The sequence below is a fragment of the Lathyrus oleraceus genome, chromosome 5, assembly GCF_024323335.1.
Source record: "Lathyrus oleraceus cultivar Zhongwan6 chromosome 5, CAAS_Psat_ZW6_1.0, whole genome shotgun sequence".
NCBI lineage: Eukaryota > Viridiplantae > Streptophyta > Magnoliopsida > Fabales > Fabaceae > Lathyrus > Lathyrus oleraceus.
Genome location: NC_066583.1, coordinates 231455160 through 231472144, shown reverse-complemented (window position 1 = coordinate 231472144; position 16985 = coordinate 231455160).

The window sequence follows — 16985 nt, the reverse complement described above, 5'->3', positions numbered from 1 at the left end:
ACATCTGCTTGGGGAGATCTATAAAGAGATCTGTATCACCATAGCAGGAGACACGACAAACAAAAGATATATGGCGAGAAATGCGACATGAATATCTGAATGTTTTATGAATATGCATGAATATGCGTGATTTATGTTTGATGAATGCTGACAAAACAGACAATTCTAACACAAACAGGTTCAGGAATCAAACGCCCGGTATTATACTTCCAGGGGAAAAACCAGCTGGAGAGCCAATCTGCGGAGATCCATATGCTGTAAAGCAAAGATCTACGAGTACTGCTAAAGAAGCAGAGGATCAAAGATATCAGGAAACAACCCAATCAGGGTACAGAAAGTCACAACAGGCAAAGCAGCCACCAAGACAAATCTGTAGGGGAACAAGAGAAGTCCCAAAGTATCTGCAGGGGATCCCAGTGTCAACTGAGAAACAAAAAGTGCGTTGCACAAGCACAAACTGCTGTAGAAGCAAATCCACATAACTCCACTGGGGAACAACCCACTGAGGGAGAGTGATATCATCCAAATAGAATCTAACTGCATAAGCAACTCTACTGGGAAGACTGCCGGCTACTCTCTTGGGGAACAAACCACTGAGGGAGGACAGATCAAACAAGTAGATTCTGCAACAAACCACTCCACTTGGGGAGAATACACATAGCAAACTGATCACAACAAGTAGATTCTGCAATACAAGCCACTCTACTGGGGGATCACAAACAATCAGGAAATCAATCCATTCTCTGGATGCTAGAGCCATCATCCGACCATGTCGGGGATTGAAGGAGTAATCAACAGGCAAAACTGCCATAACAAACATCCTGCAGACTAAGCTGAGGAAAAGATGGGTGCAACACTGGGATGTCAACCCAAATCAACCACCGAGTAGGAAAATAAATCCTGCTCTGCTGAAGAGAAAAACTCTGATGGAGAGATAGCAACAATTCCGCAGACGACTTCGCCGGGGAAAAGGGTAAAGTACCGGGTATCGAACCACTGACTTACCAAACCTTCAAAAAGAAAGCGATCGTGCTGAGGAAACAGACAACTCCGCTGGCAACTGCACTGGGAAAAGTGATAACAACTCTACTCGCAAATCCGATGGGGATATCAATAACAGCTCTACTCATGACTGTGCTGAGGAGACAAATAAAGTCTGGGAATGACGACCCACTGGAGAAAGTGACGGGGCACCAAGATGACAAACCATCAACCGCCGAAACTTACAAGAAAAGCGCCCATGTTGGGGAAAACTGCTGCTGGAGAAAACGAAGTTTTCAACAACACTCTGCTTGCGACTATACTGGGGAACAACCCCAACAACAACTTTGTTTGAGGAACAACCCCAACAAAGATCTGAAGAAAGAAGATACAACCAAACCAGGAATATGAACGAATGTCTTACCTGTTGGAAATCATGCCACCCTCGGGAGAGCACTGAGATATTCTTGAGTATCCTTTCAATCTTGTGAATGTTCACTTTGTTTAGAACAATATATTTTGAAAAATTTGATTTGTTTAAAACAATGACATTTTATCAATTTAAAACATGCAAAACATTTGTTGAATTGAAACAAATAAGAATGCAAATAATTGGATAAAAAGCTCAAATTGATTTGATAGAATGGTAGTCTGCAAATGGCGAGACTCCATAGATCTGTACAAATTTGAAATCAGTGATATATATTGGAAGAGGGCTACATTGAACATAATGATCCTTTCTCTACCAATTTGAATCTCGATGTATCTGAAGCTTCAATTGACGACGAATCGAGAATCTTCTGACGAAATGACGACTGATGAACAGAAAGTCTTGTCAGGATGCAGTCACTTGCCAAATCCCTAATTTTTGCCTAGATTGCCCCAGAGTGAGGTACTCAATCTAGCGGGATGCAAATATTCTTTTTTTTCAAGTCTCTAATTTTTGCCTGGATTACCCTTGCGGGTTCTCCACCGAGACGCTCAATTTTGCCTAAGCCGCCCTTTCGGGTTTTCAACTTAGCGAGCCATTCTGTTTTTCATTTGTTTTTTCATTTGCATATACATTTTTTTCTCTTTTTTTTTAGGCAAAGTATCTCTTGACTGCATCTGAATTCACAGGACGAGTGAAATCCTCCCCATCCATTGTTGTAAGCATCAAAGCTCCGCCTGAAAAGGCTCTCTTAACAACATATGGACCCTCGTAGTTTGGAGTCCACTTGCCCCTGGAATCGGGCGCGAAAGACAAAACTTTCTTGAGCACGAGGTCACCTTCTCGGAACACACGAGGCTTGACCTTCTTATCGAATGCTTTCTTCATTCTCTGCTGATATAACTGACCATGGCACATGGCAGTCAACCGCTTCTCTTCAATCAAATTCAATTGGTCGTAACGACTCTGAATCCATTCAGCATCAGTCAACTAGGGACTTGAGGGTATAATTTTTCTTTTTCTTTTGGAGAAAATTTTGAAAACTTTTTCCTGATTTTTGATTTTTTCTTCTTTTTTTTCACCCTCTTCTTTTTTTTTTTTCATTATTTTTTTTTATTATTATTAATTTTTTCATTGATTGCATTTGCAATGCCCCAGTTTGACTGTTTTGCTGATTCTCATGATACAGCTGAATGAGCCTCTTTAGGTGCTCAAGAAGGCGGGTAATCTCATCAGGAATCCCCTTCAACATCATCTTCCTCTGCCTCAGATACAAGGAATTCAAGATTGGGAGATGGCGTTGGATCATTATGTTCAATGGGTTTAGAAATCCCTGCATAATGATTCTGGATAATGAAAAACTTCAGAATTTAGACAAGCAAATCATTATGCAGATGAAAAATGTTTGCTTTTATTTTTGTTTTTATGGTTTTTTGTGATCACTGATTTCATGAAGAAAAGCAAAAAGTGAAAACAAAGGAAAAACAAATGTTTAACAATGCGAAAATTGAATGAAAATATCATTGTATATATGCTTTGCCAACAATGTCATCACTTCTCCTTTTGGCATGGGAGAAGGGTTTTAAACAAAATGAACAATTACTCTGATCTATGGATGACTGTAGGAACATCTACAGCGACCCAATTGTGGCAGACACCACCAGGAATAACAAAATTGTTCAAGTCTTCTGCATCTTCTTCTTCAATGATAGCAGCAGCTTCCTCTTCTTCAGGTTGGTCAGCATGGATGAATCCTCCACTTGTGAACAGACCTTGCTCATTGCATGCCCCAGAACCATAGCCAATGCCAGCCCGGGATCGGTTATCTTCAAGTTCAAGCACTTTCCCTAATCCAGCAACTGCACCACTTTCAATGGCCAGCTTAGCATCTCGGTAGGAAGTGAATGAAGGAGACTTCTTCTCGATTGGCTCATCAATAGATAAAGCTTGGAATTGAGTTCCAACTTCATCCTCTGCGTCAATGTACGAGAAAGAAGACAGATGGCTAACCAGGAGAGCCTTTTCTCCCCCTACTACAACCAATTTCTTGTTTTTGACAAACTTCAGCTTCTGGTGTAGGGTGGATGTCACGGCGCCAGCCTCGTGAATCCATGGTCTGCCTAAGAGACAGCTGTATGATGGGTGGATATCCATTACTTGGAAAGTAACTTGGAAATCACTTGGTCCTATTTTGATTGGGAGATCAACTTCCCCAATCACGGTCTTGCGTGACCCATCAAAAGCTTTCACAACAACCCCACTCTGCCTCATAGGAGGACCTTGATATGACAGACGAGAGAGTGTGGTCTTTGGCAATACATTAAGAGAAGATCCAGTGTCCACCAACACATTGGACATTGCATCAGATTTACAGTTCATGGAGATATGTAAAGCCATGTTGTGGTCTCTTCCCTCCTCAGGGAGATCAGCGTCACAAAAGCTCAAAGTGTTGCAAGCGGTAATGTTCGCAACGATGCTATCAAATTGTTCCAGGGTGACGTCGTGATCAACGTATGCCAGGTCCAAGACTTTCTGCAGAGACTCCCTATGGGGTTCTGAATTCAGCAATAGAGAAAGAATAGAAATCTTGGAGGGCGTGTGTAGAAGCTGATCTACAATGTTGTACTCACTCTTTCTGATGAGCCTCAGCATCTCATCAGATTCTTCATCAACAATGCCACTTGGGCCAACTGAAGAAACAGGAGTCTTTTGTACGGATGAGGAGGGTTTGGCAACATCAAGTGTCGGATTCTGGATATTCACAGCGGTCCCAACCGGACGCTCAACAGTGTCAGAAGCAGCAGCCTTTGGAGGCGCAGAAAATATACGACCGCTTCGGGTCAACCCACTGACATCAGCAACAGTGGTTACGGAAGTTGAAGGCAAAGGCACCTCGATCCCATCCTGGACAGCAACAGGATTGTACCGGAATGGCACAGCTCGATCAGATGTATAGGGCACAGGGCCTGCCGGTTTAATGACCAAAGAGGGGGAAGCCTTCTGCGAATAACAACGGGTTCTGGCAGCTTGAACACTGGTGAGATGACATTCACTTCAGGTTCGACTTCATCAACATTGCGATTTTGCAGAATCTCAATGGTACCCTCATTCAACATCTTCTGAAGTTCACGGCGGACCTGGTCGCAACCCAAGCGGTTAACCGAACAGACGCGGCATTTGTCGTGGTCATGCTCCAAATAGCTGTACTGGCACAACATCTTATGTAAATCAACCAACGACTGCCTGATATGGCTCACATATCTAACCTTGTACTTCCCAAGGCATTCCTGAATCATGTTGACAGATTTCCCATGCGAAGGCAATGGGTTCCTGGTGACATTCGGGTTTGAGTCTTCAAAACTCAGAATTCCACTTCTCATAAGGTCTTGCACCTTATTCTTCAATGGAAAGCAGTTCTCTACATTGTGGCCCGGAGCACCGGAATGGTAGACACAATGCTGGTCTGGTCTGTACCACCATTGTGGATTTGCAGGAATGGCAGGAGGATCCTTGGGAGAAACCAATTTCCTTTCCAACAGGGAAGGATAAAGCTCTGCATATGTCATAGGAATTGGATCGAAGCTGACCCTCTTCCTATCATAATTCATGTTAGCTTGATTGGTTGTACTTCCACGAGGCTGGTAAGCCTGTTGATGTGGGCGTTGCTGTTGCTGATACTGTGGTTGCTGATATTGCTGCTGATGCTGATATTGTTGATGTTGAGGAGCGTTGTCTTTGAAGACAGGTGCTACGTGAGCCACCTGGTGCTGATGACTGGAATGTCGTGCAGGCTTCCTCTGAACAGAGGGTCTTCTATGTTTGGGCTGAGACTGCACGGCATGTGCTTCGCCTTCTTTCCTCTTAAACGCTCCATATCGTTTAGAGGAGGAACCATCATCTTTGGCTAACCGTCCTTCTCGGACACCTTCTTCGAGATGCATCCCCATGTTCACCATCTCGGTGAAATCAGAGGGGGCGCTAGCTACCATCCGCTCATAATAAAATGAACCAAGAGTCTTCAGAAAGATCTTGGTCATTTCCTTCTCTTCCAGCGGTGGAGTGATTTGAGCTGCCAGCTCACGCCATCTCTGGGCGTACTCCTTGAACGATTTCTTATCTTTCTGAGACATGGACCTGAGTTGATCTCGGTCAGGCGCCATATCGACATTGTACTTGTATTGCTTGACGAAAGCTTCGCCAAGGTCATTGAAAGATCGGATGTTGACACTGTCCAGGCTCATGTACCATCTGAGCGCGGCACTAGACAGACTATCTTGGAAATAATGGATCAAGAGTTGATCATTATCAGTCTGTGTTGACATCTTCCTGGCGTACATGACCAGGTGAGCTAGTGGACAGGTGTTCCCCTTGTATTTTTCAAAGTCTGGGACCTTGAATTTGATTGGTATCTTGACACCGGGAACTAGGCAGAGTTCGGCTGCAAACTTGCCGAAGAGATCTTTGCCTCGAAGAGTCCTCAATTCCTTTCTCAGCTCAAGGAATTGATCGTTCATTGCGTCCATCTTTTCATGAACATCTGAGCCCTCAGAAGCCTCAGAGTGATAGATGGTGTCGTCTACCCTCGGCATGGTATGCACGACAGGAGGGGCGGGAACGGGGACCGGGCTAGATGCCGGCATTTGAGCAAATGTAGGAGCTGGCAGATCAGGCATAAAGCCTGGAGGCATCCCCCAAGGAAAACCGGGAGGCATGGCATTGGGCTGATGGGTGTAACACCCCGATAATAATAAAATAATTATTTGAATTGAGTTAATAATTTAATTATTAATTTAATTAAATAATTGGAAATTTTATTATTATTATTTTTGGATTATTATTATTGGAAAGTATATATATGTTGGAATAAGGAAAAGTTCTCATTGGGAAAAGCATTTCACGTGAAAACAGAACAGAGAAGCATCGTGAGAGAAAAGGGAAAAAGGGCAGAGAAGAGGAGCGGAAGAGCAAAGGTTGGAGAACGAAAGCTTGAAGCTCAAAGATTCTGCCGGATTGTTAAGGTAAGGGGGGTTTATCGTCGATTAATGGGTATTATGGGATAATATGTAATGGGTAGTGAGAAACCGTTGAATCGACCCTAATTGGGATTTGGAATGAAAATTTGTGATGAATAGGTTGAGTGAAAACCGTAATCAAATTGATAATTGTGTGTGTAATCAAACCGATAAATTGGTGATGAATGGCGACGAGTAAGTTTGAGTGGGAAGGGTCTGGGATGGGCACATGAGATCCCTGCCCAAAGAAAACGCGTCTGGTGAACTGTCATGTTCGCCTAGCGAACATAACCTTCGCCTAGCGAAGGAACGCGCCTCAACCTCGCACCAGCGAGATTGAGAGGTTTTGCTACTGTAATGTTCGCTGTGGACTCGCTGGAGCTTCGCCTAGCGAGTGAGTGCTAGCTGTGTTTTTCACCAAAACAGAATGAGTTCGCTATTACCTTCGCCTTGAGCTCGCCTAGCGAATTAATTTACCAATTTCCTGGAGCTGTTCGCCTTGAGCTCGCCTAGCGAACCAGAGCTTCGCCACTGCCTCGCCTAGCGAGCAAGGCAGAAGAAGTGTTTATACATGTGTTGCTGAGGTGTTTCATACATGTGTTGAGGAAGTGTTTTATACATGTGTTGATGATGTGTTGATACATGTATTGATGATGTATGATGATATGCAAAATGTTGTGAATGTATATATTATGCATGTATTTGTGAATGGACTGTTGTATGGCTTAGAGTGTGAGCATATGTCCATTGTGAGTTGTTGTTGATGCTGCATTGCTAGATGATTGGTGTGCATGGCATAGCCTGTGGGGCTGTAGCTAATTCCCATTGTGAGGAATTGGTGAGTGAATTGTTGTGAATTGTTGTTGATGTTTGCATGCTAGATGATTAGCTTGCATAGTCTAGCCTTTGGGGCTGTAGCTAATTCCCATGGTGAGGAATTAGTGAGTGAGTCATTAGGTCTCAATGAGTGGGACTAGTGAGCTTAGTAGCCGTATCCGGAGGGATCGGTGAGCTTGAACTGTATGTTCAAGAAGAGTCGGTACCGCATTTCATGGAGTCTCATTACATAGTGAATGCATGGCATAGCCTGTGGGGCTGTAGCTAATTCCCATTGTGAGGAATTAGTGAGTAAATCGTTGTGTTGTGTCGTGATGTTGAATATGGTTTGAAAAATTATACATATGATATATATTATTGTTGAGTATGATGTTGGAGTTAATACTGCCGTTATTGAGGGTGTAGTCTGGTTAGGGTGAATTGTTGCGTTACTTACTTAACATTACATAATGTTGTATAATGCCTATTACATTGATTGAGGAACTCACCCTTACAACTATTTTTCAGGTAACGAGAAATGAGTTGAGTAGAAGCAAATGCTTGGAGTCTAGTGTAGTCTCCCTAGTGGGTCATGCTCTGATAGATGTAACATCGGGCGGGAACACTTTGATTATTATTGTTGTTGTTGTTGAACTAAATTACATGTGATGTTACATGTTTTGCATGATTGAGTTGATCTCTATCCGCTGCGTAATTGTGCAAATACTTTATATTTAAATTAAATAAAAGAGCATGATTGTTATATTGTTTAAATGGTGTGGAATGTTGTGTGACACCCTTGGTGCACTATTACTCTGATTATATGTTTATTATTTTAATAAGATTTTGGGGTATTTTAGAAGGGTGTTACATTAGTGGTATCAGAGCATAGTCGGTCGTGTCGAGTCGTAATTATTCTGTTTTCCCTGTACGGGATAGGTGTTGTGTAACCCTATCAGTACTTATTGTTTTAGTTTGTTGGGTTTTCAGAATAGAGATGGCTGGAAGAGGTAGAGATGATGCTGCGATTGCTGAGGCTCTGGGTATGCTGGCTGGAGTACTTGGAGGGAATCCAAATGTTGTAGGAATGGGAGCTGCTCGTCAACTGAGTGAGTTCCAGAAGAACAATCCTCCAATGTTCAAGGGAGCATACGATCCAGATGGCGCTCAGAAGTGGTTGAAGGAGATCGAGAGGATCTTCAGGGTAACTGAGTGTGCTGATAACCAGAAGGTCAGGTTCGGTACACATATGCTGTCAGAGGAAGCTGATGATTGGTGGGTTGCTACCCGCACTGAGTTGGAATCTGCTGGGAATACTGAGATCACTTGGGCTGTGTTCAGGGAAAGGTTCCTGAGAAAGTATTTTCCAGAAGATGTCAGAGGAAAGAAAGAGATAGAGTTTTTGGAATTGAAGCAGGGTAACAGGTCGGTTACTGAGTATGCTGCGAAGTTCACCGAGCTGTCAAAGTACTATACTCCCTATAATGAGGCTGCTGGAGAATTTTCGAAATGTGTGAAGTTTGAGAACGGGTTGCGTCCTGAGATCAAACAAGCTATTGGATATCAGAGGATCAGGGTGTTTTCTGACTTGGTTGACTGTTGCAGAATTTTTGAACAGGATTCTAAGGCTAGAGCAGAGAGCTATCAGCAGAGGGTTGATAGGAAGGGTAAGAATCAGATGGATCGTGGAAAACCGTATGCAGCTGGCAAAGGTTTTCAGAAGCAGAGTGGCATGAAGAGGCCTAGTGGGGGAGACTCTAGTGCTCCTGCTAAGTGTTATAGATGTGGTCGGGCTGGACATCGCGTTCATGAGTGTACCAGTGCTGAGATGAAGTGTTTCAAGTGTGGGAAAGGTGGTCACTTGGCTGCAGAGTGCCGATTGAAGACTGTAACTTGTTTCAACTGTGGAGAGTTGGGTCATATCAGTCCCCAGTGTCCTAAGCCGAAGAAGGAGAATCAGTCAGGAGGCAAGGTTTTTGCTCTATCAGGTTCTGAGACTTCTGCAGATGATCGTTTGATCAGAGGTACGTGTTATATTAATGGCTTTCCTCTTATAGCTATTATTGACACAGGTGCTACTCATTCTTTTATATCTGTGGATTGTGCTGTGAAGCTTAAATTAGAGATATCTGAGATGCGTGGAAGTATGGTGATTGATACTCCTGCAAAGGGTTCAATGACTACTACTTCGGTTTGTTTGAGTTGTCCTTTGAATATTTTTGGTAGAGATTTTGGGATAGACCTTGTGTGTCTTCCATTAGTGCAGATTGACGTTATCTTGGGTATGAACTGGTTGGTGTTTAACCGAGTTTATATCAACTGTTTTGATAAGACGGTGATATTTCCTGAGACTGAGGAAGGGCAGAGTCTGTTTCTATCAGCCAGGCAGGTGAATGAGGAAGTAGCTGATGGGGCAGAGTTGTTTATGCTGTTAGCGACTTTGGAGGCTAAAGATAAACTGGTGATTGGTGATCTAGCTGTGGTGTGTGATTTTCCTGATGTGTTTCCGGAAGAAGTGAATGAGTTACCGCCAGAGCGTGAAGTTGAGTTCTCGATTGAATTGGTACCTGGTACTAAACCGATATCGATGGCTCCGTACCGTATGTCTGCTGTTGAGTTAGCTGAATTGAAAAGTCAGTTGGAAGATTTGTTGGATAAGAAGTTTATTCGTCCGAGTGTGTCACCGTGGGGTGCACCAGTGTTGTTGGTTAAGAAGAAGGAAGGTACTATGAGGTTGTGTGTGGACTACAGGCAACTGAATAAAGTGACGATCAAGAATCGGAATCCTTTGCCGAGGATTGATGATTTGATGGATCAGTTGGTTGGTGCGAGTGTGTTCAGCAAGATAGATTTGAGATCTGGGTATCATCAGATACGTGTGAAGACTGAGGATATTCAGAAGACTGCTTTCAGAACGAGGTATGGACATTATGAGTATTCTGTAATGCCTTTTGGTGTGACTAATGCGCCTGGAGTATTTATGGAGTACATGAATAGAATTTTCCATCCGTACTTGGATCAGTTTGTTGTGGTGTTTATTGATGACATTTTGGTGTATTCGAAATCTGAAGAAGAGCATGCTGAGCATTTGAGAGTGGTTTTAGGAGTGCTGCGAGAAAAGCAGTTATTTGCTAAGCTGTCTAAGTGTGAATTTTGGTTAGAAGAAGTTAGTTTTCTTGGGCATGTGATTTCAAGAGGTGGTGTTGCTGTTGATCCTTCTAAGATAGAAGCGATATCTAAGTGGGAAGCTCCGAAGTCTGTTGCCGAGATTCGAAGTTTCCTTGGCTTGGCTGGTTATTATAGGAAGTTCGTTGAGGGATTTTCTAAGTTGGCGTTACCGTTGACGATGTTGACTAGAAAGGGGCAAGCGTTTGTTTGGGACTCAAAATGTGAAGAAGGTTTCCAAGAGTTAAAGAGAAGGTTGACTACTGCTCCTATTTTGACGTTACCGAGTTCGTCGGAATCATTTGAGGTTTACTGTGATGCTTCATTGTTGGGCTTGGGTGGTGTGTTGATGCAGAATAAGCAGGTTATAGCTTATGCTTCGAGACAGCTGAGGGTTCATGAAAGGAACTATCCGACGCACGATTTAGAGTTGGCAGCTGTAGTGTTTGTTTTGAAGTTGTGGAGGCATTACTTGTATGGATCAAGATTTGAGGTTTTCAGTGACCATAAGAGTTTAAAGTATTTGTTTGATCAGAAAGAGCTGAATATGAGACAGAGGAGATGGTTAGAGTTTCTGAAGGATTATGATTTTGGGTTGAATTACCATCCGGGTAAAGCAAATGTAGTGGCCGATGCATTGAGTCGGAAATCATTACATATGTCTATGTTAATGGTTAAGGAATTGGATTTAATTGAACAGTTTAGAGATTTGAGTTTGGTGTGTGAGAGTACTCACAATAGTGTTAAACTGGGAATGTTGAAGTTAACAAGTGGTATTTTGGATGAGATCAGAGAGGGTCAGAAATCTGATATGCTTTTGGTTGATAAGTTGACTTTAGTGAATCAAGGCCAAGGTGGTGAATTCAGAGTTGATGAGAATGGTGTTTTGAAATTTGGTAGTCGGGTGTGTATTCCGAATGTTATTGAGCTTAAGAAGAGTATTCTTGAGGAGGGACATCGTAGTGGCTTGAGTATTCATCCTGGAGCTACGAAGATGTATCATGATTTGAAAAAGTTATTTTGGTGGCCGGGAATGAAGAAAGAAATTGCGAGTTTTGTTTATTCCTGTTTGACTTGTCAGAAGTCAAAGGTTGAGCATCAGAAGCCGTCTGGGCTAATGCAACCGTTGGCTATTCCAGAGTGGAAGTGGGATAGTATCAGTATGGATTTTGTTTCTGGGTTACCGAGGACAAGTAAGAATTTCGAAGCTATTTGGGTGATTGTTGATAGATTGACGAAGTCGGCTCATTTCATTCCGATCAGAATGGATTATCCGTTAGAAAGATTAGCCGAGTTGTATATTGAGAAGATTGTAAGTTTGCATGGTATTCCGTCTGGTATTGTTTCGGACAGAGATCCTAGATTTACATCGAAGTTTTGGGAAGGTTTGCAGAAGGCTTTGGGAACTAAGCTGAGATTGAGTTCTGCATATCATCCGCAGACTGATGGTCAGACTGAGAGGACTATTCAGTCACTAGAGGATCTTTTGAGAGCTTGTGTTTTGGAAAAAGGAGGTGCTTGGGATTGTTATTTGCCTTTGATTGAGTTTACCTACAACAATAGTTTTCATTCGAGCATTGGTATGGCACCGTTTGAAGCTTTGTATGGTAGGAGATGTCGGACACCTTTATGTTGGTATGAGTCCGGTGAGAGTGCTGTGGTTGGACCGGAGATTGTTCAACAAACTACGGAAAAGATTAAGATGATTCAGGATAAGATGAGAATTGCTCAGAGTCGGCAGAAGAGTTATCATGACAAGAGGAGGAAGTCACTTGAGTTCCAAGAGGGAGATCATGTGTTTCTTCGTGTTACTCCGATAACTGGTGTTGGTCGAGCCTTGAAGTCGAAGAAGTTGACACCTCGATTCATTGGTCCTTATCAGATTTTGGAGAGGATAGGAGAGGTAGCCTATCGTATCGCTTTACCGCCGTCGCTTGCGAATTTGCATGAGGTTTTTCATGTGTCTCAGTTGAGGAGATACATTCATGATCCGTCGCATATAGTCCAAGTAGATGATGTACAGGTGAGAGATAACCTGACTGTTGAAACATCACCTATGAGGATAGAGGATCGAGAGTTGAAGCAGTTGCGGGGTAAAGAGATTGCCTTGGTGAAGGTAGCTTGGGGAGGACCAGCAGGTGGCAACGTGACTTGGGAACTGGAGAGTAAGATGAAGGAGTCTTATCCAGAGTTGTTCGCTTGAGGTATGTTTTCGAGGACGAAAACTCTTTTAGTGGGGGAGAGTTGTAACACCCCGATAATAATAAAATAATTATTTGAATTGAGTTAATAATTTAATTATTAATTTAATTAAATAATTGGAAATTTTATTATTATTATTTTTGGATTATTATTATTGGAAAGTATATATATGTTGGAATAAGGAAAAGTTCTCATTGGGAAAAGCATTTCACGTGAAAACAGAACAGAGAAGCATCGTGAGAGAAAAGGGAAAAAGGGCAGAGAAGAGGAGCGGAAGAGCAAAGGTTGGAGAACGAAAGCTTGAAGCTCAAAGATTCTGCCGGATTGTTAAGGTAAGGGGGTTTATCGTCGATTAATGGGTATTATGGGATAATATGTAATGGGTAGTGAGAAACCGTTGAATCGACCCTAATTGGGATTTGGAATGAAAATTTGTGATGAATAGGTTGAGTGAAAACCGTAATCAAATTGATAATTGTGTGTGTAATCAAACCGATAAATTGGTGATGAATGGCGACGAGTAAGTTTGAGTGGGAAGGGTCTGGGATGGGCACATGAGATCCCTGCCCAAAGAAAACGCGTCTGGTGAACTGTCATGTTCGCCTAGCGAACATAACCTTCGCCTAGCGAAGGAACGCGCCTCAACCTCGCCCCAGCGAGATTGAGAGGTTTTGCTACTGTAATGTTCGCTGTGGACTCGCTGGAGCTTCGCCTAGCGAGTGAGTGCTAGCTGTGTTTTTCACCAAAACAGAATGAGTTCGCTATTACCTTCGCCTTGAGCTCGCCTAGCGAATTAATTTACCAATTTCCTGGAGCTGTTCGCCTTGAGCTCGCCTAGCGAACCAGAGCTTCGCCACTGCCTCGCCTAGCGAGCAAGGCAGAAGAAGTGTTTATACATGTGTTGCTGAGGTGTTTCATACATGTGTTGAGGAAGTGTTTTATACATGTGTTGATGATGTGTTGATACATGTATTGATGATGTATGATGATATGCAAAATGTTGTGAATGTATATATTATGCATGTATTTGTGAATGGACTGTTGTATGGCTTAGAGTGTGAGCATATGTCCATTGTGAGTTGTTGTTGATGCTGCATTGCTAGATGATTGGTGTGCATGGCATAGCCTGTGGGGCTGTAGCTAATTCCCATTGTGAGGAATTGGTGAGTGAATTGTTGTGAATTGTTGTTGATGTTTGCATGCTAGATGATTAGCTTGCATAGTCTAGCCTTTGGGGCTGTAGCTAATTCCCATGGTGAGGAATTAGTGAGTGAGTCATTAGGTCTCAATGAGTGGGACTAGTGAGCTTAGTAGCCGTATCCGGAGGGATCGGTGAGCTTGAACTGTATGTTCAAGAAGAGTCGGTACCGCATTTCATGGAGTCTCATTACATAGTGAATGCATGGCATAGCCTGTGGGGCTGTAGCTAATTCCCATTGTGAGGAATTAGTGAGTAAATCGTTGTGTTGTGTCGTGATGTTGAATATGGTTTGAAAAATTATACATATGATATATATTATTGTTGAGTATGATGTTGGAGTTAATACTGCCGTTATTGAGGGTGTAGTCTGGTTAGGGTGAATTGTTGCGTTACTTACTTAACATTACATAATGTTGTATAATGCCTATTACATTGATTGAGGAACTCACCCTTACAACTATTTTTCAGGTAACGAGAAATGAGTTGAGTAGAAGCAAATGCTTGGAGTCTAGTGTAGTCTCCCTAGTGGGTCATGCTCTGATAGATGTAACATCGGGCGGGAACACTTTGATTATTATTGTTGTTGTTGTTGAACTAAATTACATGTGATGTTACATGTTTTGCATGATTGAGTTGATCTCTATCCGCTGCGTAATTGTGCAAATACTTTATATTTAAATTAAATAAAAGAGCATGATTGTTATATTGTTTAAATGGTGTGGAATGTTGTGTGACACCCTTGGTGCACTATTACTCTGATTATATGTTTATTATTTTAATAAGATTTTGGGGTATTTTAGAAGGGTGTTACAATGGGCACTGACTGGCACCGTTGAAGTAGCTACTTCTGAAATAACCGTCCGCTGAACGGGAGTTGCTGGCTGTTGGGCAGGCTGATTCTGGGCAGCAAGAAGTTGCTCCATCAAAGCGCCAAGTCGGGCGACCTCTTCCTTTAGTTCTCTGTTCTCTTGTTCCAATTGCTCCATTACCCTTGCTGAATTGACCCGTGTATAATACCGGTGAGTCAGCTTGTCTTCAAAATAAATGAAGAGCAAAGGTTAGAACCAGAAGACCAGAAACAAAGGGTACCTGCTTATGCAAGAATGATGCATGAAATGCTTGTGCAAATGCTTTGTTTTCAAGGAACCCTTAGGGCATTCTTTGCAATATTTTGAATATTTAAACATTTAATTTTTCATGGAAAATATTTCATTCAATATATTAAAACAAAGAAATACAGCATTTTTGATTCAATTACAAAGAGAAAAGGTAAATGACATCCTATGGATCCCTAACAGCTCGGGATGCTGGAGGACGAGAAGTGCACAACTTCTTGATCTCTCTCTCATAGGCAGCCTCCATGTCAGCTTTCTCTTTTGCAAGTCGATCATACCTCCTCTTCCAGAATTTGGATGACTGAGGAAGCAGAGAAGTCCAAGTGTCGTTCGGATCGTCGATCACTCGGTGCTCGAGAAATTCAATCATAGCATCCTTCTCCTTGAGCTGCTGCAGCAATTCCTCTCTTTCGCGGATCCAAGCACGCGAAAGGTCTTCTTCTCTCAACTCCTCTACACGTTGGGTAGGGAGGGTTGAAGGCCCAGCCACATCCAACGGTGTAGGTCTTGGATGATCATACGGCATCAGGTAGGTGGCAGCTCTCTGTCTGACCCAAGAGGTGTATGGCTCCAAAGCAATGCAGTTCTTTGGACCCAACTCATTCCTACTCTTCTTGTGAATACTGCGCCATGCACGGACAAATCTGGCTTTCAGGCCTTGGGGATCTTTACCCTCCTGAAAGAATACACCTTCTAACAGAATGTTATGGGGCTTATCCTTTAGGGGGAACCCAAGCTGACGACGTGCAAGAATAGGATTGTAGGTAATCCCACCACATGTACCAAGAAGAGGCACATTAGGGAATTCACCACAATAATCGATGATCTGGACGGTATCATACACGCGATCATACCAGGTGATATCATCATTGGTGAGAGACATGAGTCTCTGAGACCACCGTAGACATCCCTTGTTCTCCTTGAAAGCAACTGTCTGCGGCAAGTGCGAAATAAACCACTTGTACAGCAGGGGTAAACAGCAGACAATGACTCCTCCATTCTTCATATTCCTTAGGTGCAAGGAGACATATGCATCGCCCAACAAAGTCGGAACTGGGTTAAGAACTGAGAAGATCCTAATGGCGTTCATGTCCACGAACTTGTCGAAGTTGGGAAATAGCACCAACCCATAGATGAGCAGTACAAATAGAGCCTCAAAGGCATCCTCACTCATGGCCTTCCCATAAAAGGTAGCTTGGGCAATGAGGAACTCGGAAGGAAAACCCTGAATTCCGCCTTTAGTAGTCAGATTAGCTCTAATCAACTCTTCATCTATGTGCAACAGACTAGCAATCTCTCGAGCAGATGGAATACTCTCTAAGCCACTGAACGGCACTTGATCCAGAATTGGAATCCCAATGAGGTGAGAGTATTCTTCCAAAGTTGGCAATAGCTGGAAGTCCGGAAATAAGAAGCAATGATGCAACGGATCGTAGAACTGAGCCAGAGTACTCATCAACCCTTCATCAATCTGAGTGGTGAGCAGAGGTAGAAGCTTCCCATAGCGAGCTTTGAAACCCAAGGGATCTAATACATATGATGTCAGATTCCTTAACTCTTTTACATCAGGCTACTTGAAGCTGTATTTCTTTGTATGCCTTTTTGGTCTTTCCATGTCTGAAAATTTTGCAAATAACCCTTTAAGTTCCTTGAAAATTTTCTCTTTTGATGACATGAATGCGGATGAATGCGTGAATGTATGAATGCAACAAGCACACTCAAGGATCAAGCAAAGCACACCAAACAAAGGTCGTGGGAAAGCTCTATGTATCCCTAATATCAATCATCCATTTTGGTGGATTTAGGTTTTCACCTTATCGACACCCAAGTTCCATTGATATTAACGGTACATGAACCGGCTCGAACATCCTTAATATCAACCAGCCGCTTTGGTGGATTTAGGCTTTACACCTGATCCGGGATCCATTGATATTAACAATGTTTGAACGACTCAACCACGAATCACGGGTTTGTTGAGAGTCACGAGCATGGAGTCTCGGTTAAGAACCACCCAAAGGGAGTGTACTAGGGTTTAAACCTGCCAGACATGTTCTATCAGAGGT